This window comes from Mus musculus, chromosome X (assembly GCF_000001635.26).
Source record: "Mus musculus strain C57BL/6J chromosome X, GRCm38.p6 C57BL/6J".
Taxonomy (NCBI): domain Eukaryota; kingdom Metazoa; phylum Chordata; class Mammalia; order Rodentia; family Muridae; genus Mus; species Mus musculus.
In genome coordinates, this window is record NC_000086.7 from 59073450 (window position 1) to 59097867 (window position 24418).

A 24418-nucleotide genomic window follows, 5' to 3' on the forward strand; every position below is an offset into this window, starting at 1 on the left:
GAAGCCAAGAGATGAATCGTGTGTGTGTGTGTGTGTGTGTGTGTGTGTGTGTGTGTGTGTGTGTGTGTGTGTGACAGAGAGAGAGAGAGAGAGAGAGAGAGAGAGAGACAGAGAGAGAGACAGAGACAGAGACAGAGACAGAGAGAACATGTACATGTGTGTTGTATGTACATGTCCGTGTGGGTGTGTGCACATGTGCTGATTGGTGAAGGTTCAGGTATTTATAGGGGAAGATAGAAGTTGATGTTGGGTGTCTTCTTTGATGGTTATCTACCTAGTTGTTTTGAAACAGGCTCTTTTGGACCTATAGTTCATCAGGATGCTTGGCTACTGAGCTCCAGGAATCTATTCACCTCTTATCACCAAACTCCAGTGCTAGGATTAGAACTATACACTGTGTCTACTTACTTTGCACAAGCAATGCAGATCTAAACTCAAGTTCTTACACTTATATAGTAGGCATTTTACCAAATAAGCCATCTCCTAAGCCTGATAAATCTAATTTTCAAAACTTAGAAGGGGAGAGTGGGAGGGAAGAAGACAAAAGACAAAGTAGTGTATCTGGGGAGATGTACCAGCAGTGAAAAGCTCTGTCTGCATTTGCAGATGACCCAGAGTCAGTTCCCAGCACACATATATGGTGGTTTACAGCTATATGTAACTCCAGGTCCAAGAGACCCAATGTCCTCTTCTGGCCTTTGTGAGCACCAAGCATACATGTGGTATGCATACATTAACACAGGCAAAAACACTTATTCACACAAAGTTTACAAAAATCTTTAAAAAATAAGTTATAAAGACAAAACAATGCTTACACTGAAAATAAGACTAAAGAGAACTCCCTGCAACAAAGACATAGGCACACAATTACACTGTTGTCTCTCAGTGTCCAAATATCTAAAATGTCATTTGAATTACATTGGCCTTTCTTGTGAAATGATGAAAAAAAAAAACCTACCAGTCCTATCACCTTTATTATGGTTTGCCAGAAGATTCAATGAGAAGCTGTATATGAATGAAACTCTAATATAGGTTTTCTTCTGATAATAAATGACCAGAAGGCCAGGGCAACATATATTCTTTCATTTTCAGAGTTCCTTTTCATCTGGGATCAATTTCAAGGAATAAGATTGGCCTATGTGTATCTTAATAATATATTAGAATATAATTCTACCCCAAATTAGGGCTACAGATAAATTATACTTTGCATTAGTGTTCTCCTCAAAGCTTGGTTCCCAGGAAACTGTTTCGTCTGTCTTTCTTTCTTTCTTTCTTTCTTTCTTTCTTTCTTTCTTTCTTTCTTTCTTTCTTTCTTTCTTTCTTTCTTTCTATTTCTGTCTGCAGCAGGCTTAAATGGCTGCAGTGCTGTATTCCACAGCACTAAAAAAGAGAGAGGTATTTAAATGGGCCTTGTGAAATTCCATGCCACAAAAGGACTTAAAAGTACACATGATAATTAGCAAGAATTTGAAAAGAAATGCAAATTATGCTTAACAATATTACATAGGGCTAGTTTTTGCTTCATACTGTTACAACAAAATTTCTTGATGTCATTTTTATATTCCAAGATATTTCATGGGTACTTTAATTTACCCTAGGTTGGCTTCACAAAACAGCAAAATATTGCTTTTCCCCTACAGTTCATCAATAAAAACTACAATACTAGGACTATCAATGAGGACTCACATACAATGTTTTAGTTCCAGAGTTCACTTACAGATTTGTCCTGGTTACCCTGTATCTTGCAGTTCTACCAAGCTGTGTCATGCACTGGATTATTCTGCCTATTAAAATGTAAAAACAGAGCCAGGTAGGCCTGTATGGCATTTTCTTTTTTTTGTTCTTCATTTACATTTCCAGTGCTATCCCAAAAGTCCCCCATACCCTCCCCCCAACTCTCCTACCCCCTCCCTCTTCTTGGCCCTGGTGTTCCCCTGTACTGAGGCATATAAAGTTTGCAAGTCCAATGGGCCTCTCTTTGCAGTGATGGCCGACTAGGCCATCTTCTGATACATATGCAGCTAGAGACACGATCTCCAGGGGTACTGGTTACTTCATATTGTTGTTCCACCTATAGGGCTGCCCTTTCCTTTAGCTCCTTGGGTACTTTCTCTAGCTCCTCCATTGGGGGCCCTATGATTAATTAATGATTGAGCAGGGAAGGGTAATCCTACTGTGGGTGGTGCTATACCTGGGTTGGCAGTTCTGGGTTCTATAAGAAAGCAGGCTGCTCAAGACATGATGAGTAAGTCGATAAGCAGCAAAATTTTGTATAGAACTGTATAATCACCCCTTCTCCAAGAATCTAAGCCAATGAGAGAGAAAAATTTAAAAGAACTATATTGTCTGACCTTAAAATAAGGCTAAGTATCAAAAACGGCATAAGGTCCATGAAACAAATGATTTAGTCCTATGTTTTTCTTGTGCTTTATTGACCTTGTGTCTTTTATTTTTTTGATACTTAGCCTAAAAGTAGAATAAACAAAAGCAAAAAGCAACAAGATTCTACCACATGAACCTTCTGTACAATGAAGGAGATAGTGAACATGAGCCACCCTACAGAATAGGGATTAAAACATTTACAAATTATGCATCTGAAAAACGGGTTGATGATATTGAGATTATGTATGTATGAATTATAGGTAAAGGCATTTCTCAGAAGTCACAGAACTGTTCAATAAATATATAACAGTGCTCAGCATCACTAGTTAGCAGGCACAGGAAAATGTAATTCACATTCCTCTCTGGTAGAATGGTTATCACAAAGACATAATATAACAAACAACCCTGAGGATGCGCAGCATGGAGATCTCCAACACACAACTGGTACAAATATTAGTTAGTACAGCTATTAGAGAAAACACTATGGATGCTCCTTATTTTCTTTTAAAGTCCATCGAGATGGTTCCTCTAGTGGAAGTACTGGAAATGAACACTGGGTGATATAAATTTTCGTCCTTGGAATCTGTGGCAGAAGAAGACAAATGCCTCCTAAAAACTGTCCTCTGACCTTGAAATGTACATCCTGGCAGCTCCCCCCATGTCATAAACACACAGATTACACATACAATAATAAATAAAATCTTAAAATAGATCTATCATATGGTCTGGCAACCTAACTACCAAAAGGACATTAAAAGGAAATGAAGCCAGTACTCCTCATGGCATACATGTGCATCCTGATGTTTATTGCAACACAACTCATAGTAGTGAAGAAAAGGGTATACCTTTAGTGCTTATCAGCTGAAGACAAGATGAAAGAATTGTGGAACACATACACACTATGGAATACTATTTAGCTATCAAAAGGATGGAATTTTGCCATTTGTAAAAACATGAATCAATTAAAGAAAAAATGTTTCAGATTGTAAGAAAACAACATTATAATTTAAACTTAATAAAGGACTCCATTGTTTAACAGAAATCAGCAGAAAGATTTGTTTAATTGAGTAAAGAACAGTCATCTATTAAAATGTGTCTATTATGAGGAGTAAATCCACAAGCTATCAGTGTTGACTTACATGGTTTTTAAAAGAGATACATTTTATTTTAAATTGTGTATGTGTGTGTTGGGGGCTATGGCTCATAAGCTGTAATTGGAGGCAGTGTGAGTTTTCCTTCATGAGTGCTGGTAAATTTACGTCCTCCAAAAGAGCACTGGCTCACTAGTGGTTGAGCCATGTCTCCAGGCCCTAACATACATGTTTGAAAGGTGAATAAAAGTATCAGGGATTAGATGGGCCTGCTGGAATATGCTGGTAGGTTGAGCCCTTGGAAGTCTTAAATAGGGGACTTGCCATGGTTTGAACCCACCTTGAGCTATCCAGCTAAAAATGAACAGCAAGACACTGTCTTAAAGAAATAGTATCAAGAATGTTTTCTACACATCAAATGCCCTATTTAAGCCTTCCTTTACTATGATATCTGGTGCTCTGTAATTTGTGGCAGTGCTCCTCTCTGTAATAACTTTAGAATGTGATCTAAATCCATTTGCAAAATAATGACCTCTGAGGGACTTGTAGTCAGCAGGAGCGCAAGCTTAGTAGGTTGAATCTTTTAAAATAGTTTTTGTAAGCTCCTGACTGAAAATTAAAGCTTAGGAGTTCTGAAAAATTTCGCAAAGATCCAACAAACCAGCAGGGAAATGAAGGTTATGTGCTTCTATATAAACTGAAAAGGACGAGGATAGCCTAGTAAAATGAACAGCACACTAAGGTGGGTGTAAAGAATGTGTGCATACTTCAGGAAACTTCTGGAATCACTGGTTTGATTTGTGCTGGATAGAGGTTGTGTTAACTTGCATGGAGTCTGTCTTTGCAGGAGAGTATAGCTGAGAATAACTAAGAATCTGCTTCTTCAAAGCTTTACCAAAAAGATTCCTTATAATCCCACTTGCACAGGTAGGAGAGTAATGCAAGAGCAATGGGCTGCAGAATGTAAATTACTGCAATGTGTATCCTACTGAAAACACAGAGCCTGGTAAGAGAGGACAGAGCACAAAGACCTCTCTGTAAATGGAGGAACTAAAATAGAGTCACAGAGAGACACTGGATTGCTGCTACTTTGTAAAACATTCTCAAATTCTTTCTTTTATTTATTGTATATGTGTGTGTGCATATGGAGATCATAGGACAACTTGTGAAATTCAGTCCTCTGGCTGGAGAGATGGCTCAGTGGTTTATAGCACTGGCTGCTCTTCCAGAGGTCATGATTCCATTTACAGCAACCACACAGTGGCTCACAACCATCTGTAATGGGATCCGATGCCCTCTTCTGGTGTGTCTGAAGACAGTGACAGTGCACTGTCATATAAATAAAAATAAATAAATAAGTCTTTTTAAAAAAGAAAAGAAAAGAATTTCAGTCCTCTTCTTGCAAGACATGTTTCTGAAGACCAAACTGGGGCTATCAGGCCTGGTTGGTGGCAAATTCCTTCACTTGTTGAGCCATCACATGGCCCTTGATTTAATCTTAATAGCATTTAGCTTTGATCTTCATTTCTTGACACTGAAAAAAAAATCCACCTGGAAAGTGAGGAAAAACAACAAAACAAGCATAGAAGCAGTCATTAATAAGTAATTATATTCTTAAATTAAATATTAATACTGTTAACACAGAGAGAGAGAGAGTACAGATTCCATGGTGCATATGTGGAGCTCAGAGGACATCTTTTCAGACATCAGTTCTTTCCTTCCACCTTTAAGCAGTTCCAGAACTTGAACTAAGGTCCCGAGGCTTGTATAACAGGCACATTTATTCACTGAGACATCTTGCCAGAGCAAGTCATTTCTTTGTCAACTCGATTCTAAAACACTTCATGCATACACTAATTGTTGAGTAGCACAAACATATACATACACACACACACACACACACACACACGCACACGCACGCACACGCGCACACACACACACACACACATGCCTTTAATCCCAGCACTCAGGAGGTAAAGATAGTCAGATAAATCTCTGTAACTTTAAGGCCAGCAGGGTCAACATAGTGAGTTCCAGGATAGCTAGGGCAAAATAAAGAGATAATGGACCAAAGGGAAAAAAAAAACAGATTAAATCAGATGTTTAATACACAATTTTAACATCTGCTAGAGGATTGCCTTCCTTCCTATGTGTTCTCTGCCTTTTCAACATAGAAAACTTCTGATCAAATCTGCCCGCTTCTACTCTCTAGCTTTCTGACTTTGAGCAACTAATGTGTTTTCTGCCTTGCACCTACAAGATGGGAACTACATCATGTGCTTTACCTCGAGGATGGAAAGGGCATGGCAAGTGGCTAGCACACATGCTGGTGCTCAGGGAATCCTTTCCCTCCCTTCACTTTCAGTTTGCAGAATAAGCCATAAAGGACACCATTCTGTCCATCCCACTGTCAACCAGAAACTGCTATAGAAAAGGAATGGTTATCAATAAAGGCAAGTAGACTAGAGGAGTCCCTTTCTATTTCTGTGTGGGGTCAATGCCGTATATTAATTGTACAGATGAGACCCACTTTCAATGATTCCATGGCAAAGGTAACAATATGCAAGCTTGCCATTTAAGCCTTAAGATTGTAAAATTAAAATTATTATAATATGAACAAGTGAGCACATATGGTAGTAATGGTATTTCTGAAATAATCTAGTACTAATGGGCCAAATGGCATTTTCCATGTCTCATGTTAATTACTATGCTACAAGAAGTACAGCGTTAGTATCTTACTTCTTTTGTTCTACACTGCCATGTCATTGGATCTTCTTTCATAATATAGCTGAGTAATAAAAAACAATAAGGAAAAAAATCTAACAATACCTTATCTTTAATCAATGCCTACTTTTAAACTTTTCTACAACTGTCTGAAAAGTTATGGTATTCTGGTAACAGGTATGGGACAGCTTAATAATGATAATGATAATAAAGATAATAATTATAATGGATTTGGGATAGATTGGTAAAAGAAAATTACTCTCTAGAGTATATGTGTGTGAGTGTGTGACTGTGTATGTGTGTGTTGCTGAAAATTTGAAATGAAAGATGCTCACAGATCACAATAGCTTTGGCACAGGACCTTTCAACTGTGCCAGAAATCCCAAGCAGGGAAGCAGCTTGTGTAAGAGGAAGCTGGACTCAGTGTAAGGCAGCTGGAGTGACCAATGGCAGGCCCTCATGCTAAGGCAACTTGATCTGTAAAGCTAGACTTGGGTCCCCAGGAAGGTAGCAGTCTTTTTTTTTTTTTTTAATTTTTTTGTAATTAGGTATTTTCCTCGTTTACATTTTCAATGCTATCCCAAAAGTCCCCCATACCCACCCCCCCCAATCCCCTACCCACCCACTCCCCCTTTTTGGCCCTGGCGTTCCCCTGTACTGGGGCATATAAAGTTTGCAAGCCCAATGGGCCTCTCTTTGCAGTGATGGCCGACTAGGCCATCTTTTGATACATATGCAGCTAGAGACAAGAGCTCCGGGGTACTGGTTAGTTCATATTGTTGTTCCACCTATAGGGTTGCAGTTCCCTTTAGCTCCTTGGGTACTTTCTCTAGCTCCTCCATTGTGGACCTTGTGATCCATCCACTAGCTGACTATGAGCATCCACTTCTGTGTTTGCTAGGCCCTGGCAAAGTCTTAATGCAGATTAGCAAACAAGGAAAGCAGCCTTTTCCCATGCTGCCTCTTTCCACACCAGGGAGCAGCTTTGCATTTACCTCATGCAAATCTGCCTGTTTAACATTCTCCTAATCCATGCAAGAAATGGTCCATTCTTCTATTGAAAAATCTCAACCAAGTATTTCAACTGATTTGGGGGTTTCTTCTCCAATGAATTCTCCTGTAGCCTAGAGATTTTAGAGTGACTGCTCATGTATACCCTCAGGAGTTGATAAAAGAATGAAATTGAAATTAATCTAGGCAACCTCACACAGGCATGTTTAAGGAACTCACAGAGAGAACTAGAACGCAGAGAAAAGTTGGATGAAATAGAAAGTCTAAGCTCTGGCGAGGGACGAATCTGCCCACTCTGGGCTTCTCATGCTCAGTCTGCCCAAGCATGGAGCCCTGCTCTCTGCAAGCTCACCTCCCAGCTCAGAAGAGCAGTTAGGGTGCAAGAGGCCTCAGTCTCAAACTTTTCCAGGGGCCTAAGAGTGAAGGGAACTCAGCAAGTGGTCCTGCTGGTAAGCTTCCTCTGCCCTATCAAAACCCCAGGTGACAACACATTCTGGCGAGGATGTGGAGAAAGAGGAACACTCCTCCATTGCTGGTGGGATTGCAAACTGGTACAACTACTCAGGAAATCAATTTGGAGGTACCTCAGAAAATTGGACATAGTTCTACCAGAAGATCCAGCAATACCACTCCTGGGAATATAACCAAATGATGCCTCACCATGCCACAGGGGCACGTGTACCACTATGCTAATAGTAGCCTTATTTGTGATAGCTAGAAGCTGGAAAAAACCCAGATGTTCCAAGATAGAAGAATGGATAAAGAAAATATCGTTCATATGCATAATGGAATACTATTTATCTATTAAGAATGAGGATATTCTGAGTTTTGCAGACAAATGGATGGAACTAGAAAATATCATCCTGAGTGAGGTAACTCAGACACAAAAGGAAATACATGTAATAGACTCACAGATTAGTGGATATTAGTCATAAAATGTACAGAATACCCAAAATACAGTCCACAGAACTCAAAAAGTTCAACAAGCTGAAGTGCCCAAATAAGGATGCCTCAGTCTCACTTGGGAGAGAGAAGAAAGCAATCACAAGTGGGGAGGGAGAGGGGGACCTGGGAGGGAAAGTGGAGGGAAAGGGGAATCTGATTGAGTGAGGGAAAAGGACTGAAGCCCTGAGGGCCAGCAGAAAGGATGGAAACAGGCAACCTCAGGAAATAGGAGGTTGGGGGGATCCCCCATAATGCATCAGAGAGACCTGGGAGGTGAGAGACTCTCAGGAATCAAAGCTAGGGACCTTAGATGAAATGCCTGACAGTAGGGAGAGGGAACTTATACAGCCCAACACCAGGAGAAAGACAGGACATCAAGTGAGGAATGGGGTTGCCATCCCACAGTCACATCTCTGACCCACATTTGTTCCTGTCTGAAAGAATTACAGGGATGGAAATGGAGAGGAGCCTGAGGAAAAGAAGGTCCAGTGACAGGCCCAAAGTGGGATCCAGCTCAAGGGGAGGTCCCAAGGCCTGACACTATTACAGAGGCTGTGGGGTGCTCAAAAAAAGGGCCATGACTGCCCTCTGAAAGATCCAACAAGCAGCTGAAAGACTCATATGCAGATATCTGTACTCAACCAATGGAGAGAAGCAGCTTACCCCTGTTGTTGGATTAGGGAAGGCTGAAAGACGCTGAGGAGAAGGGCGATCCTGTAGGAGGACCAGCAGTCTCAATTAACCTGGATCCCCGAGATCTCTCAAACACTGGACCACCAACCAGGCAGCATACACCAGCGGACATGAGGCCCCCAACACACATACAGCAGAGGACTTCTGGGTCTGTGTTCATTCGGAGAAGATGCACCTAACCCTCCAGAGTCTTGAGGCCCCAGGGAGTTTAGATGTCAGGTGAGGTGGGGGGTGGGGACATCCACGTGGAGACAGGGGGGTGGAGAAGAGGTATGGGATGTGGAACAGTTAGAGGGTGGATGGGAGGGAATAAGATATGAAGTGTAAAAAATAAAAAAAAATATTAAGAAAGAAAGAAAGAAAGAAAGAAAGAAGAAGAAGAAGAAGAAGAAGAAGAAGAAGAAGAAGAAGAAGAAGAAGAAGAAGAAGAAGAAGGAAGGAAGGAAGGAAGGAAGGAAGGAAGGAAGGAAGGAAGGAAGGAAGGAAGGAAGGAAGGAAGGAAGGAAGGAAGTCAACACTATGTTGACTTTGTTTCTCCTAAGTTTATGATCCTGTGGCACCAAGGTTTCATAGAGTAGAAAGGAAAATAAGTTTTCTCCTATCCATTGACAAATATTGGTAGAAATCTTTGATCACAAGAACTAGCTGTGCTCAGGATTCAGTTAACATGTTCAGATGAACAACATATACAAGGAATCTTATTTCTTCTGGAAGATATCCTTTTATGCAATATCCCTTCATCTCTAAAAACAAACCAAACAAGAAAACCAGGTTTTTAAAAAACTATGTATTAGAACAACGTCATGGAAAAGTCAATTAAAACAAGACATTTTGAAACCTTAATGTCACGATCATAAAGTGAATTATATTATATTTCCACAAGGCACATAAAAATGCTTAGATGTGTCACTATGTTGCATTAAGCTGCAAACTGCCATCACTATGTTGCTGAGTCTTAGAACACCTAAGACCATGGGTATGTACAATGCACTGCAGTTAAGTCTCACCTCTGATTACCTGCTTTCTCTCTGTAGAGACCAAGTATGTCGTACTCATGACAGAAGTCCTAGTTACTCAGTGTTAAAATATCTTGCTTTATTCTCTTAAATCTGCAACATTTTACTTTGATATGATGTCTGTAAAAAGTGCTTTGTGATATTAAATTTTCAAAATAGGCAAATGATATTCTATATCAAAATATGCAAGTCAAAATTTCAAATATCTGTTAGCCAAGTAAAACTGTAGTTGAAAACAATAAAATAAAATTCACTCTAAGAATGAATAAAAATGATTAGTGCTTTATAAGCTTTGGAGAACTATTACCTACTTAGAATGATTTTCAGCATTCATTTTTAACAGTATAGACTTACAGCATTTGCATGTGAATTCAAGATGCATAAATTATCTTTGCAAGGAGCACTTAAACCTTAAGGTAATTATATAACAGAAATGGTTTCACAAAACTCAACGAACAAACAAATTTACAGTCACCCTTTAAAATGATTTCCTGAGCTACCAGTATGCTGCTCATGATCAATATATGCCCTTTCTTCACAATTAAATCCACAGGATCACTTCTTACTTTGTTCTTTTACAGCTGGCACTGAAAAGCTGCATGCTATAAAGGCCGAACTAGACAGTCAGGAGAGATGAATCTTCCAGTAATATCCTTGCTGAGAACAGATCCATAAAAAAATTGTTTGAAATAAAAAAAAACCACTCCCTTAATATATTTTATCATTGTAGGTTTTTACTAAACATGCACTAAATAAAGTCCTATTGTTTTATATCTCTCTTGCTCAAAATATTTTCCTGACTCCCTGCAACCCACAAGATAGAATCTAAACTCCTTGGCCTGGCCTACCTGGTCCTCACCAATATGGTACCTGCTCTCTGACAGCTCTAATGTGATATGTCTCTTCACCCTCTGTACTGGAGAAATAAGGCCAAAGCAAAAACTGGCAGATAATTTTTCCCCTCTGATGAATGGAAAAAAATCTCTTATTGATGGAATACAATTCTTTAAGGCTAGGATAGTCACTGTGGTTGTAGACTCCCTGGGTCACAGGAAATATGTAGCTAATCACTACTACATTTCTTTCATATGCTCTGCATTATTTATTCTTTAATCCTAAAAAAAAAAAATGATGTGCACTTCTTGAATAGCTAGGCTGCCCTGTGTCATGCTTCCCCAGTCTGTGATTTAGCAGCCAGTGTGCTTGTGCAGAGACAGCCAACAGGTATGTGATTCTTTGGAGGAGCTTTGCTAATAATTGGCACCTCATCATCCTCTTGCAGAGCCCAGGGGGGCAGGGGAAGAAAGAGTCAAATGTCAGCATGTCAGAAAACTTCAGGCTCAGCTTTGGCTGGAATGCAAAAGCACTTTCCAATTGATTATCTCTGAAGACTTTTCACAGCGTCAAGGAAGAGGGTAGTGAAACTGTATCTGAACAGAAGGAAGCTAAATTATTTATCTCAGACTAATTTTTACCAGATGGCTGGTGATGAAAAATCTTTCCTAGCAAATACGTTGTATATATTACCTTAAAGATAACCAGGGGTACTAAAACAGTAAAATCTCACAGTAGACTTGTATTTAATCTTTTTGTATTTTTTTGGTTTGTTTGTTTGTTTGTTTTGTTTTGTTTTGTTTGTTTGTTTTTGTTTTTTAATTGAGATAGAGTTTTACTGTGAAACATCTATTAGCTTTGGCCTCATGAACATCATAGCTATCCTATCCTCTTCCTTTGAAAAGAAACACAGAGTTGTTCCTTTACACTTTCGTGCCAATGGTTCACAAAGTGTGCATGCACTCATTCCAATCAGAGCAATGACTTTCAGATGATCTTATTTACCTTTCCTATTTCTATGAAAATCACATAAAGGTCCTTAACTCATAAAGGAATTGGGAAGAATTACAGTGTGTGAATTAAGTAGAGGGCCAGACCTTCGATGAACACAACACCTGTTTATCATTTGTCTTTTTTTAGAATGACTGGTATTACCTCTGTCTGACTTACAAAAGTTTGTTTATTCTACATATCATTTTATGACGGTGCTATTTATTCAAGTCAATAAAGTGTCAAATGTATGCCCTGGCTTTTCTAAACTACATTCTGACCATCATGACATGTAATACTTTGAAGCTAAGCATGTGCCTTCTCAGCATTTGTCTGAAGGACATGCCCCATGATGTGCAACACAGATACAATGATAGCACTGACTTTATAATTTCTGCAATTCAGAGCAACTTCAAGAGTGCTTATGGAAACTTGATAGCTAAAAATAATAACAATAATAATAATAACAATAATAAAGAAAGGAGGAACAGAGAGACTATAAGCCAAGTGAGAAAATAAGGGCAGTATGAAGATTTTGAGGGAACAATGACAGACCTTCAGACCTCAGTTTTGATGGCGCTCCACATGTTATGCCCACTGGTAAATACTTACCAATTTTGTAGAACCAAAAAGAGATTGTAAGTCAAACAGCTATCAAGCTATTATAATTGGGATGTTTAGTTTTGTACAAACATGTAACTTCAATCAAAACACAAAGAGATTGATGTTAAAGGAGCAGTTCCTTAAGGACAGGTGTCTATACATATTCTAGTATTTGCATGCTATATATAGATTTTCATAGCAAGATAAACCCCATTGTAAAGGAGCATTTAACCACAATTGCTTATTGTATTTTGAATAAGCAAAAATAGGTTCAATTTTCTCTGCACCTGAGTCATAGCCTAGTAGTAATTTAGATGCTTAGGAAGGTGCTATACTTCTTTTAGGCCACTGTACCATCATTTAAGGCATAATATGCGTACAGTGGTTTATGAATACATTTCTGACTCATTTCAGTGGGAGTTGGTTTTGCTGTACTGCAGTGTTGAATAAATGTATTTGGGCTTTTTTCTTTTTCTTCTAGCAATATGGATGGGGTGGTTTGAGCTAATCCTATCTTCTTAACAATTCCATTGTGACCGACAGAAAAAAGGCCCACGATACTTGGTTAAAGGTAGAGTTCTACTCTATGGCTGGTCATTAACATCAGATAAACTATAACTGTAGTAAAATGCTAAATTACAACATAGTGTAGATCTTATCAATTTACTTGACACTGTTCAATCGTGGTGCTGCTGTTGTTTTCAAATAGACACACACTTGTGTCATTGTGGAAGAGGGGACTGCAAATGCTCCCCACCAGACTGGCCTGTAGGTAAGGTTGTGGGGAATTTTCTCGATTGATGATTAATGTGGGAGTGTCCAGCTCGCTATGGGCCATGTCCCTTCTGGGCAGGTGGTCTTGGAATGTATAAGTTGCACAAGCCTGGAGCAAGCTAGTAAGCATTCCTTCCGGGCCTCTATTTCAGTTCCTGCCATCAAATTCTTGCCTTGAATACTATCAGTGATGAAGTGTGATTGCAATCTGTAAGACAAATCAAGCCTTTCCTCTCCATGTTGCTTTTAATCATGACTTTACTGACAGCAATAGAAAACAAACTAGGACATGTCTCAAAATTGAGTGACAGAACATGTTAGTACATTTACTTTATAGGTCATGGTGAGGTCAATGAGCATATAAGCATGGAATGCCAGCCTTGGTGATAACTGGACTCAAAAGTAACCAAATAGAACCACATGTCTTCCATGCCACAGACAGAAGTAGAGATTCAGAGGCCTGATCTAATATAATGAAGCTTGGGTGTGTTCCTTGGAAGATATAAAGTAATTTCTAATGGATTGAATTCAATGGATTGGATACTGGACTTGTATCAGGCAAAGGCAGTAAGCACTCTGGGGCCTGTAATTGTTTCTTCAATGAAAAGTTGTTTTTAAGACAGACCTTCTTAATGTCTTTGACTGTCTTGCCTTGGTGATTCTCACAGCTGGAGAAAAGGCAAACAAAATAATGCCTAATGAAGAATCAATGGCAAACAGCATGGCAAGCTGTTGTACTATACCTGCTTCTGTTCTTTATTTATGTTCTATATCACGATGTCTAGATTATAAAAACAGGGTGTAGAGGGAGTAGGAGAGTGGCAGTTAAAATTTAATTGAGTTTAAGCAAGGACCTCAGACTTTGGGCCTCAGTTTCTTTATCTTTCACAGGGAAAGAATGAAAAGTGTCCTCACTAGAAAGTTGTTGGGGAGATAATGTAGGTTAAGAGTTATAAAAAGCCACAGAGTTCATAATGAGGCATTTCTTATTCTCTCTCTCTCTCTCTCTCTCTCTCTCTCTCTCTCTCTCTCTCTCTCTCTCTCTCTCTGTTGTGATAAGGTCTCCCTATATATCTCTGGAACTCATTATCTAGACCAGGCTGGACTGAAACTTACAGAATCTGCCTACCTCTTTCTCCCATGTGCTGGAATTAAAGGCCCGAGTCACACCATGTCCAGCAAACTTGATTTTCTTAGTTAAATGCTTACATGTGTAGGAACAGAGGGCAATATGTTTACTATGCTGGCTACCACAGGACAAGTACTTTGTACCTGAAAATAATATCAGCATATTCTGTTTCTGTAGAGACAACTCATAAGTTCTCAACTTATGGGTCACAACCCTTTGGGTCACATATCAGATATTCTGCATATTAGATATTTACATTACAATTCATAACAGGAGGAAAAATAACAGTTAATAAAGAATCTGCACACTGTTTTCTACAATGGTTGTACTACTTTACACTCCTACCAAGACTTGGTGATTACTTGAGGTTGAAAGGACAGTAGATAATAGAAAACAGGATGTGCACATGTGCAAAAAGATCATTATTCCCATTAACAGGAGCAATATATACATTGAAATTAAACTTTCAGCACAGTGAATGCTGCTAACAGAATCACTTCAGCCCATGTATAAGCCATGGCAGTAATGATGCTTGCCTGCAGCATCAAGTCCACTTCAGGGAAAATTTAAACTTCTAGGGTTCTCAAAGTAGGGTGGTGGTGGCAGGCATTAAAATTATGTTTTTCTCCATATCCTTAACCAGCCATTCCCAGAGAACAGGGTAAGGTCCTTTGCCTTTAAGATTCTTTTTAACATCAGACTAAGATTTCTCTAGAAATGCCCACCCTCCTAGTCCATTGAGAAGATTAGGTCTCCAAAACCTGTTTCATTTCAGTATATCTCAGTATCAATGTATACCTAGTGTCTAGGGATTTCTTATTCTTTCCTAGAGGACTTCACTTTAAATACTGTCACAGGCAGGTTACTCTACATCTGTCTTCCTTTGAAAGTGGCCCTATATTGATAGGAAGTGGATCTGGAGTAGGTACATTGTGACAATAAGCAGCTTAAAATCTGTTTCTTTTCAGATTTAGAAGGAACTGGCACTGTGTGGCAAAAACTAGCCAACCAAGGGATTGTTAAATCAACAAATGTTTGGATGAAACAGGTAGATGGTAAACTGCACAAAGCCCTCTAGAAAGTGGTAGAAGGAATAGAGATTAAAAAGGAGCGAGCCATGTTTATTTAGAATGTTACTAATTGACCTAGGGAAACATGAGACCCCGAGACTAGCTGGATTGATGAGAAAATAACACAAGGGAAAACTGAAAACACAGAGCTTAAGCTATGCTGATGGGTAGACCTGGAGAGATTGCCTAGAGAGATGGCTCAGCAGTTAAGAGCACTTGCTGCTCCTGCAGAGGACCAAAGAGATTCAGTTCCCAGCATTCGCGGCCATCTGTTGTCTCAGGAGACTAATTTTGACAAGATATGCTATATAGAAGGGCTACCCGGTTTGATAGCTGTGGGCATTAGCTGGTTGAAAAGCAACACACTTTTTAGATGCTGCTGTCTTAAGCATATTTTAAACAATTAGTAGAAATAATGTTGCAGGATGATGGGGAAATCATAATTATTTCTTTTGATAATGAAAAATGTCTTGTTTTCTTTATTTTTAGGTGGTATCAGTATTTTGGCTGCATGTATGTCTGTTTACCATGTGTTTGCCTGGCATATATTGAGACCAGAAGAGGACATCAGATTCTCAGGGACTGAAGTTACAGGCAAATATGCATCACCAAGTAAGGTTAGGAATTTGAATTTGGATATTCTGCAAGAGCAGCCAGTACTCTTAACAGCTGAGCCATCTCTCTCCAGCTTCAATAATTTCTAAACTGGAGAAAGTACATTGCGTTTGGGGAACTTCTTTGTGGAAGTCATTCATTCATTGTGACACTAGAATACTTCATTCGTTCACTAAACACTAAACAAATACTACATGCATAAAATGTTGAGGTATCCTGCTGAGCAGTAGGGATCCAGCAGTGGTCCTCCACAGGGACCAGGGAAGGCAGTAAGCTGATGTCAGAGCATGACAAAGCATCTTAAGGAGGGAAGTAAAAAGAACCAACTGCCAGCTACATACAATGCTCAGGTGTAAGGTCCTCAATTGGAATGGGGAACGAATGTAATAATCTCTTGTTTTTAATAATCCCACCGGAGCTTTTAAAAACATGGCTGCAAATCCTGCATAGCTTAATCCTGTGTTCTCTGAGTTCAATTCCCACACCGTTCTTCTTAAACAAGGCCTTTTTTTCTTTAAGAATTATAGGGAATCAATTTTAACAAGAACCGAGCTAATTAGCTGTCATGTATCTACAAGCTGCCTCTAGGCAAAGTACTATAATACCAGATTCTTAGAAACAAATGGAAACATTTAGTTAAATTCTTTAAAGTTCTATCATCTGGGGTCTCATGTATCATGGATAGACAAAACACTAAGAGATTGGACATGTATAACTACATCTACTATTGAAATAACATCAGTCATTCCATGTTCCTTTATCTCACTAAAACCAGCAACAATAACTTCATATCAGCAGGAGAAGTTAAAGATGGACATTCGTCTGTTTGCTCTAAAGAGCCAGTATTTTTTTTTTTTTTTTGCAACTGTTTTATAAGGTGTCTGTAGTAGCCCAGACAGAAATTCAGTTTATTTCCCAGAATTGTGCCTGGTAGAGAAAAACACAACCAGTCCCATATCTGATTACTCCACAGACAGCAGAAATCACAATCAGAAACACCACATTAAAGCAGCTCTTTGATAGCTCTGCTCCTTTCTTAATTACTGTAGTGTAAATTTCATTTCTTTCCTTGAGGCTCAGTCATGAAATGTGAAATAATAAAATAAATGCTCCCATTTCTAATGGAAAAATTGTAAGGAAACAAAGGCAACTAGCAAAACAGTGAGATTTCACCAGGACAATATTCTGCTCACGTGGAAGACATATATTTTGCTAGGGTAGAAGGAAAAATAAGTCTTTTGCACTCAAGTAATTTTCTGAAGGAGCAAAAAAAAAATGTGAACCTGTCACACCAAACAAGGTTCCCTTAAAGAAAGCCAGAAACAGCCTTCATGACCACAGTTATTAGCTAGGTTACATGGCCCAGGTTAAAAAACAAAAAAAAAAAACAAAGAATGAATCCTAAAAACCTCATTTCCTTTATGATGGATACTTAAATGAAAGCAAGGCGTTAATCTAATTATTCTAATTCTACTTTTTGAATTAAACCGTTTTGATTCACTTAGGCTAAGGCAGATAGCTAGGAAGTTGAAATAATGACAAATACGAATTCAGTTTATGAATATAAAGAATAATCATATGGCAGTGCATAAAATAACTTTTCAATTTGTCTAAAACTGAGCCTTCAGTTGTCTGGTGTCTATTAGATTCAGGAATTCTAAGAAGAGGCCTTTGGATCTGTCACTAGTTTAACAAACACTCTTCATCTGACAGAATGTGTTGAACATTGGGTTTTCTAGCTTATGTAATGAAATAATGATATTGACCTTTCTCACTTACAAATTAAATCATGATGAGTATTATTTTATAAGGTTACATGATCACAGCTTGACTTATTTCTCAAATTTGTGGTTAAAGAAGAAGTTATTTTTTTAAAGTGTGAGTAAATCCTCATCTCTCACATATTCTGACAGATACTTTAAGTTGAAAGAAAGCCGCCCACATCACACCTCAACGATACAAGTCAAAATATAGGATCTTAACTGAAGCTGATGGGGGAAATACAGGCTTGCATTTCCTAGCAACCTTATATAATCTTGAATGTTGGTCTTCTTATGGCTCTAATCCTCTGAAAAAGGGAAGAGTGAGAGTAACACCTTGAATCTTTGAATGACATATATTCATCATTTCAATAATATCTTACAAAGAAATGAGACAAAAATGTTTTGTGAAGAGACTTTTAAAATGCTGCAATGTGGCCATTATAAACATACCAACTATTATTGTTTTCATCAGTCCTGTATTTTTTATTAATTTTGTAAAGACATTGAATATTTATATATCAATCAAGGTGCTACATTGGTTGTTAGCTTTAAACTGGTCACCAGATGTTGCGCCCACCTCGGCCGGCAAGGAAGACACAACACATTCGGATTCTTCTCAACAGCCTTTATTGCAGGAACACATAGATGCTGCTACGGGGACCCTGGGAACCTAGGGAGATCTGCTTATATGCACCCCAGCACAGGGAAAGGCTTCGTGTCCTCCTGGGATTGGTCAGTCTGCAGGCACCTAATTTGCATGCACCTGCTTGGGAGGGGTTGGCGCCAGATTCGGGCTTATACCTGCGCTGATGTTGTTTATGACAAAGGCACACCGGAAACTGGTGCAATCTTAGAGTTGGCTTCCTACAACCAGAACTGAAAATTAACTGTATTTACAACCTGATTGATTTTATAGGCAGGGTCTCACTCTGCAGCCCCAGCTTTCTCAGAACTCACTATATGAAACCAGGCTGGTCTTCAATTCTGAGAGGCCCACCCAGCTATGCCTTCTGAGAATTGGAATTAAAGGAGTGAGTCACAACAAGTTGGTTTCCAACAACATTTGTAAAAGGAGCCCACTCCTTTGAATGTGATCTTCTATTGCCTTTCCTTGACTACAAACTAGTAGTGGTGGCTCAAATAATTTTACACTGTATATATTGTTTGAATAATTTCTATCTTGTCTATGGAAAGTGGTAGGCCAACAATTTAGATAAGACATTCTAGAGGTACTCAGTAATGCATCTTATTTGAAACCTATTATATTTATAATATAAATTTATATAATATAATTAAATATAATATAAATTAGAATATAAATATGTTATTTATATTATAAAGATTACAGGGTAATGAATATACTCTGTTTAAAAGTCACTTCATAAAATATAAAGGCTGCCCATGGTGATCCATGGTGTGATCTCATTTGGAAAAGTATAGTCAAGAAACTTCCCCAAATACTGGCCTACATTTCCCAAATTCAACAAAAACATTGGATACATACCCTGGTTTGGTTCTTTGTTCATTGTTTGTTTTGTTCTTTTTTTTATATAGAAGTTTACTACTGTTATCAATAGTTTACTGGGAAAATCTTATCTAATAAACTGATGCAAAGTGAGCTGAGATATATACTGGTTACTTGCCTAATATGTATTCATGTTGTCCCTTGCTACCTACTATCACAGTTCTTCTCATTTGGTTGAATACTAAGTAAGAACTAGACAAGTTTACTATGAAACTGCATAACCTTCAAATGACATCCTTTCAAATGCCCTGTATTCACAGATACAGTGTCATGGTATGTTTTGTGCCTCTTACATGACTGTAGACTCTGATTCTATTCACTTATAGAGAAATCTGGAAATAAGGAAGGACCCAATTTTCCATGATGTTACACTGATCCACTTGGAGCTCTGTAACTCCAGTAGAAATGACATTCCTTAACTATGAACTCTGAGGGTGCTACTGATGCCATATTACTTCATCTTTATTTAACATCGATTTGTCTGGTTTGGGTTGGTTGGTTGGTTGGTTGGTTTTATTTTTGTTAGTGTGAGGGTACAAACATATGCTGGGTATGTTGATGTCACAGGCCAACTTGTAGTAATTGGTTTTCTCCTCCTACCACAGATTAACCTCAGAATGTCAGGCTTGGAGGCAGACTCTTTTAGCTCCTGAGTCATCTTGATGGCTCTATGTAATAATTTTTGGTTATGTGCATCCTATACTAGCAAGGCCAGGATGTACTGCTTACCTGTTTGGAGCTTTCTCTGTTTTTCACAGTCTGCTATCTTAGTGAATAGTTTTAAATAGTAATTAATTTATCTTTCTTATATTACTTTGTTTAAAAAAAGAAGAAAGGGTGAGTTACTACAACTTTTTTTTTTTTTTTTTTTTTTTTTTTTTTTTTTTTTTTACTAAAGCTACAGGAATAGTTGAAGATCAGCATTAATTTGTTCCTTTTCCAAGAAAGTTGATCATGTTCATGTGTTTCATTCTATTGGGATGTTTTTGCTTTATTTGATTCAATAATTGGGATATAATGAGAACCAGAATCAAGCTGTGAAAATGTTCATGAGAAAGTCTCGCTGAGACTATTTATTTAAATGCGATGCAAAGTTTAGCAGTGGAGTTCAACCTTTATCACCTTGGTCCTGGGGAAGAATAAAGCAGCATCCTCAGTGAAATTCTAAGCTGCATATTTACCAAACTTTTCTCCTGTTTAGAGGCAATGGCATGAATGTGCAGAAGAAAAAAGTCAAATGCCTTAATATAAGAAACGAGGGGATTGTCATTTAAATGAAGCCTTATGCAAGCATATAAAAGGAACATAATAAGAAAATTCCCCTTTAGAAGAGGTGAAATGCATGACTTCCTGATGGCACCCCCTGTATTCTATGGGCCTAGCACTGAATGACTCACCCTGAGCACTGAGAAAACCATATCCATTGTTGCCTTAATTTCATTATTTTTCCCTATAAAATGGATCTTTTCAGACAAAGGTACAACGATAGGTAATGACACGTAAAATAAGAACCCCAAAGCCTTTAGTTTGCAATGAACAACTGCTTCCACAGTGGTTAATATAGTTCCATATTCTTACTAAGTGAAAAGCTGAGTTCACAATGCGCTTCTGCCATCATTTTAATACATATTGTTCAGCATGAGAAAATTAGCTTACTAAACAATGTCTCCTAAACAGCATCTGAAATTAAATCAGCAATATATATTGATTCTTTATGCAGAAAATCCCTTTTTTGATTGAGTGAAGCATGTTTTCATGAGAGAGGAACAACATGAGAATCAGCTGAGGTGGTACATCTACCTGACTTGGGGAGGGGTATTTTGAGTCTGTTCAAAATATGCTTGTAAACACTGAATGCTGAGAGAGTCTCTTCAGTCATCCCATTGCTAATTGTTTCTAATCTCTTCTGCAATAAAAATCTCAGTGTGCTAATGGATAATCATTAAGGAGGGAATGGATTTCGGCAAGCTTCCATTCTCTCTGGTCCAAAGAGGCATCAACTGTTCTTTAGAGACTTTGATGCCTACTGGGTAGCTGCTAGGTGCTTTCCACCAGCATTCAGGCAACATAAGAGATGGGATAGACCTGTGCTCTAGAGGGCTATACGCTTTGGAATTTCCGTTTTTATTATCTGGTCCAAAGCTTTATTCAGGGTTTGTAAACTACCTGTGCTTTGTAAGGAGTAGTAGCTTAGATAAGATGAATCCCTTTCCATCCCCAAAGGCTAGATTCTGGGCTAATGGAGGGGGAAACATCAGCATAAGCTATTCAAGAGTATAAATTCCCTCAACTGGATTTCTCTTGGAGATTTGCATTGTGTAACATAGTATTCAGGGCAGGAATTAATCTTCCAAATTATATTTTGTTAGGTAAATATTAAGATGATCAAATACTTTCTGATTTCCTCAGTCAGGGAAGAGGAATTTAGAAATATGGTAAGGCTAAGGCAGGCTGGAATTAAAATCTTTCTACACATATAAATCACAGTTTTCTACCCACTAATTACTTCTAATCAATCCTGAGTTCAATGGCTCAATAAAATTATCTGGTTTATTTATACATATATCATGGCAATATATCTACTATATTTCTAGGGAAGAAAAATCTACAAAGCAGCCAAATCATAACATAGTGTACAATATGGCCTCATCAAAAACTAAAATGGCCATTTTTAAGTTCAAATTTTGCATACAACATCCACTAAAGTTTTAAGGATTTAAGAATGGCAATATATTGGATAGCAAATGAATCATCCTTAGTAACTCTCACTCTCTTATAAGTGAGGATACTGTAAATACACAGGCATGTGGGATAAACCATCTCATCAACAGACATTCTTTAATTAGAATGAAAAAGATTACTTTGGGTCACCTAGATAAATTATAAACCCAATGTCTAAAATAAAGTTTTGTTAATGTAGCTTGTATTTTTAAGTTTTCACACAACATCATTCCAGAATCACAGCACACAACATAGCACCTTTTATTTGATTCACTTTACTCTTAAGATATTCTTTTGTCTCATTTGATTGTCTACTAGTTTAGTTAAGGTCTTACCTAGCATCTCCCCAAGACTAGAGTATCTACTTCAATAGCATTATTGATGGATAAATAAAAAAGGTATGTCTGCTCAATAGCCCATTTTGGCTCAATAGTGCAGTCTCTCATGTGGTACATTTCCCAAGAAGAAGCAACTAGAAAAAACAACTGGTAGGATTGATCAGAGAAGTATGAAGGCTGCTATGGCATGTAGTCCTCTATAGAGAATGAGACAAAATGTTAGCTAGTATGAGGTCACTGAACACAGCAATGTTAAAACCTACCTTAACTTTATTTTTTATTGGCCAGGGCCCTCCAAAGCTCAAAGATATTGCAAATTATTTGTAAGACTTGAACTGTTATTTATGCATTTGATATCTGCACATGTCTCCTCAGGATACATCATTTGTTTTAATGCAATTATCTTATTTACATGAATTTAAGAGGAATTGCTGAAAAAGAAAGGAATGCAGTTCAGCTGAAGAGCAGAAAGTTTTAAGGAGACTAGTAGATCATTGATCTTCAAATATTAGTGTGTAGGGGCTTAAAAAATAACTTGAAGAAACAAAAGTATCCACAGATGGCCAGTTATAGAACACTTGGCACTTAGGAAATGTCAGAAGGGTTTTCCACATAAGTTGGAGAAAAAAATGCCTCCTATTAAAAGAAATAGTGGCAGAAGGACTAAGAACTCTGGAAAGACAGACAGGAAGGAAGGAAGGAAGGAAGGAAGGAAGGAAGGAAGGAAGGAAGGAAGGAAGGAAGGAAGGAAGGAAGGAAATACAAAGAAAGCTAGCCAGCCAATAATGTACTGGCCCGTACAATTCCAAGCATGGCAGCAGTCTATATTCTCTCAGAACAGTTCAACAAAATGATGGATTGTCTTCTTGAGAAAAGCTTGTAGTGCTGTATTATCAATAAGCCTAATTAATAAGGATCCAACATATAAGAATGTTTCACCTTAGAATTAGTGGCTATCACATTTGCATTCCTGAAAGAGGATTTATTTTTGTTAGAATTCATGAAGAAACTGAGGAACATGATATATCTGAGAAACATGTAAAATACTTGACCAAAGATTTTTAGAAAAACACACTAAAATAAAGTGAAGAAAGTGGAAAATGGGGAGATGTACTGAAAAGGAGATTGATTGGCTTCAGAAGATTCTGTATCAAACTTCACATTTTAACCTTTCCTCTTCCAATCGATTCTTTTATGCCCTCTAGGAAACATGTCCCAGAATACAAATTTATGTACTTGTAAGGATGCAGCAATAATCAAACAACTAAGCTCACAATGTAATTCTAGCAACCAAATGTGGAAATCAATGTAGAAATACTACAAATCTTATGGTTTTAGATATATGTTACTATTATATATGGGTAGGTAGAAAGGCATACATGACTTGCAAGAAAAAGATGATTGTTAACTGTTCAATTTCTAATAGTTGTCTTGCTGATCAAAGTGCGTATTGTAGACAGGAATATCATTCACTTTTGACATGAACATTTTTTTCACAAAACCAAATGAAATAAATGAAAACAAACAAACTCCAACTAGTCAGTCATTAAAATGATAAATTAAAAGAATATTTTATAGCATGAAGTAATATAATTTGAAGACAGCAGCTTTCAAACATTGTATGCACACAGTAATCACAAATATACATGGATATATAAAACTATACATGTTATATAATACAGAAATTTGTGTGTGTTCATGCATGTGTGAGATTGTGTGCATGTATGTGTGTGTGTGTGTGTGTGTGTGTGTGTGTGTGTGTGTGTGTGTGTGTGTGTGTTTGTCTATGAGAAAAAGAAAACAGGAGGTATATTTGAAACAATTTATGTCTAACATCAATAATACAGGCAGTTCAATAACTAACTAGAGAAAAGTATCAATGATAAGTTTCTTTCCCAGAGAAGATCACCTAAATTTTCATGAAGCATTAGATTTCTGGCGTAGATTCCGGCTTTGAAATTGAGTTCCCATTAGTAGCCTGTGCCCTCTGTATGGGAAACCCTGCCCTGCTCTCCCTTCAGTAAGTTTACAGATAGAGTGCAGACCAGGGTCTCCCAACAGGAGCAGTTTCAACATTCCATTCCAGATTTTCTCTCTTCAGTCGTGATTTTATGTGAGAAATTGATGATACTTTTGATCTTTTCCTTTCAAATTGTTTGTTTCAGTCATGAGCTCTGCCAGATGGGGTACACTG

The 24418-nt window shown here is 37.9% G+C and overlaps 1 protein-coding gene and 1 non-coding gene across 10 annotated transcripts in view; both read right to left on the bottom strand.

The window, feature by feature from the left end:
- Positions 1 to 24418, bottom strand: part of Fgf13 (fibroblast growth factor 13) — a 523434-nt gene that overhangs the window by 11311 nt on the left and 487705 nt on the right. The window lies entirely within an intron of this gene.
- Mir504 (microRNA 504) lies at positions 24209 to 24287 on the bottom strand. Its single transcript, NR_030574.1, has one exon. It is a non-coding gene; the product is annotated as a microRNA 504 (primary transcript).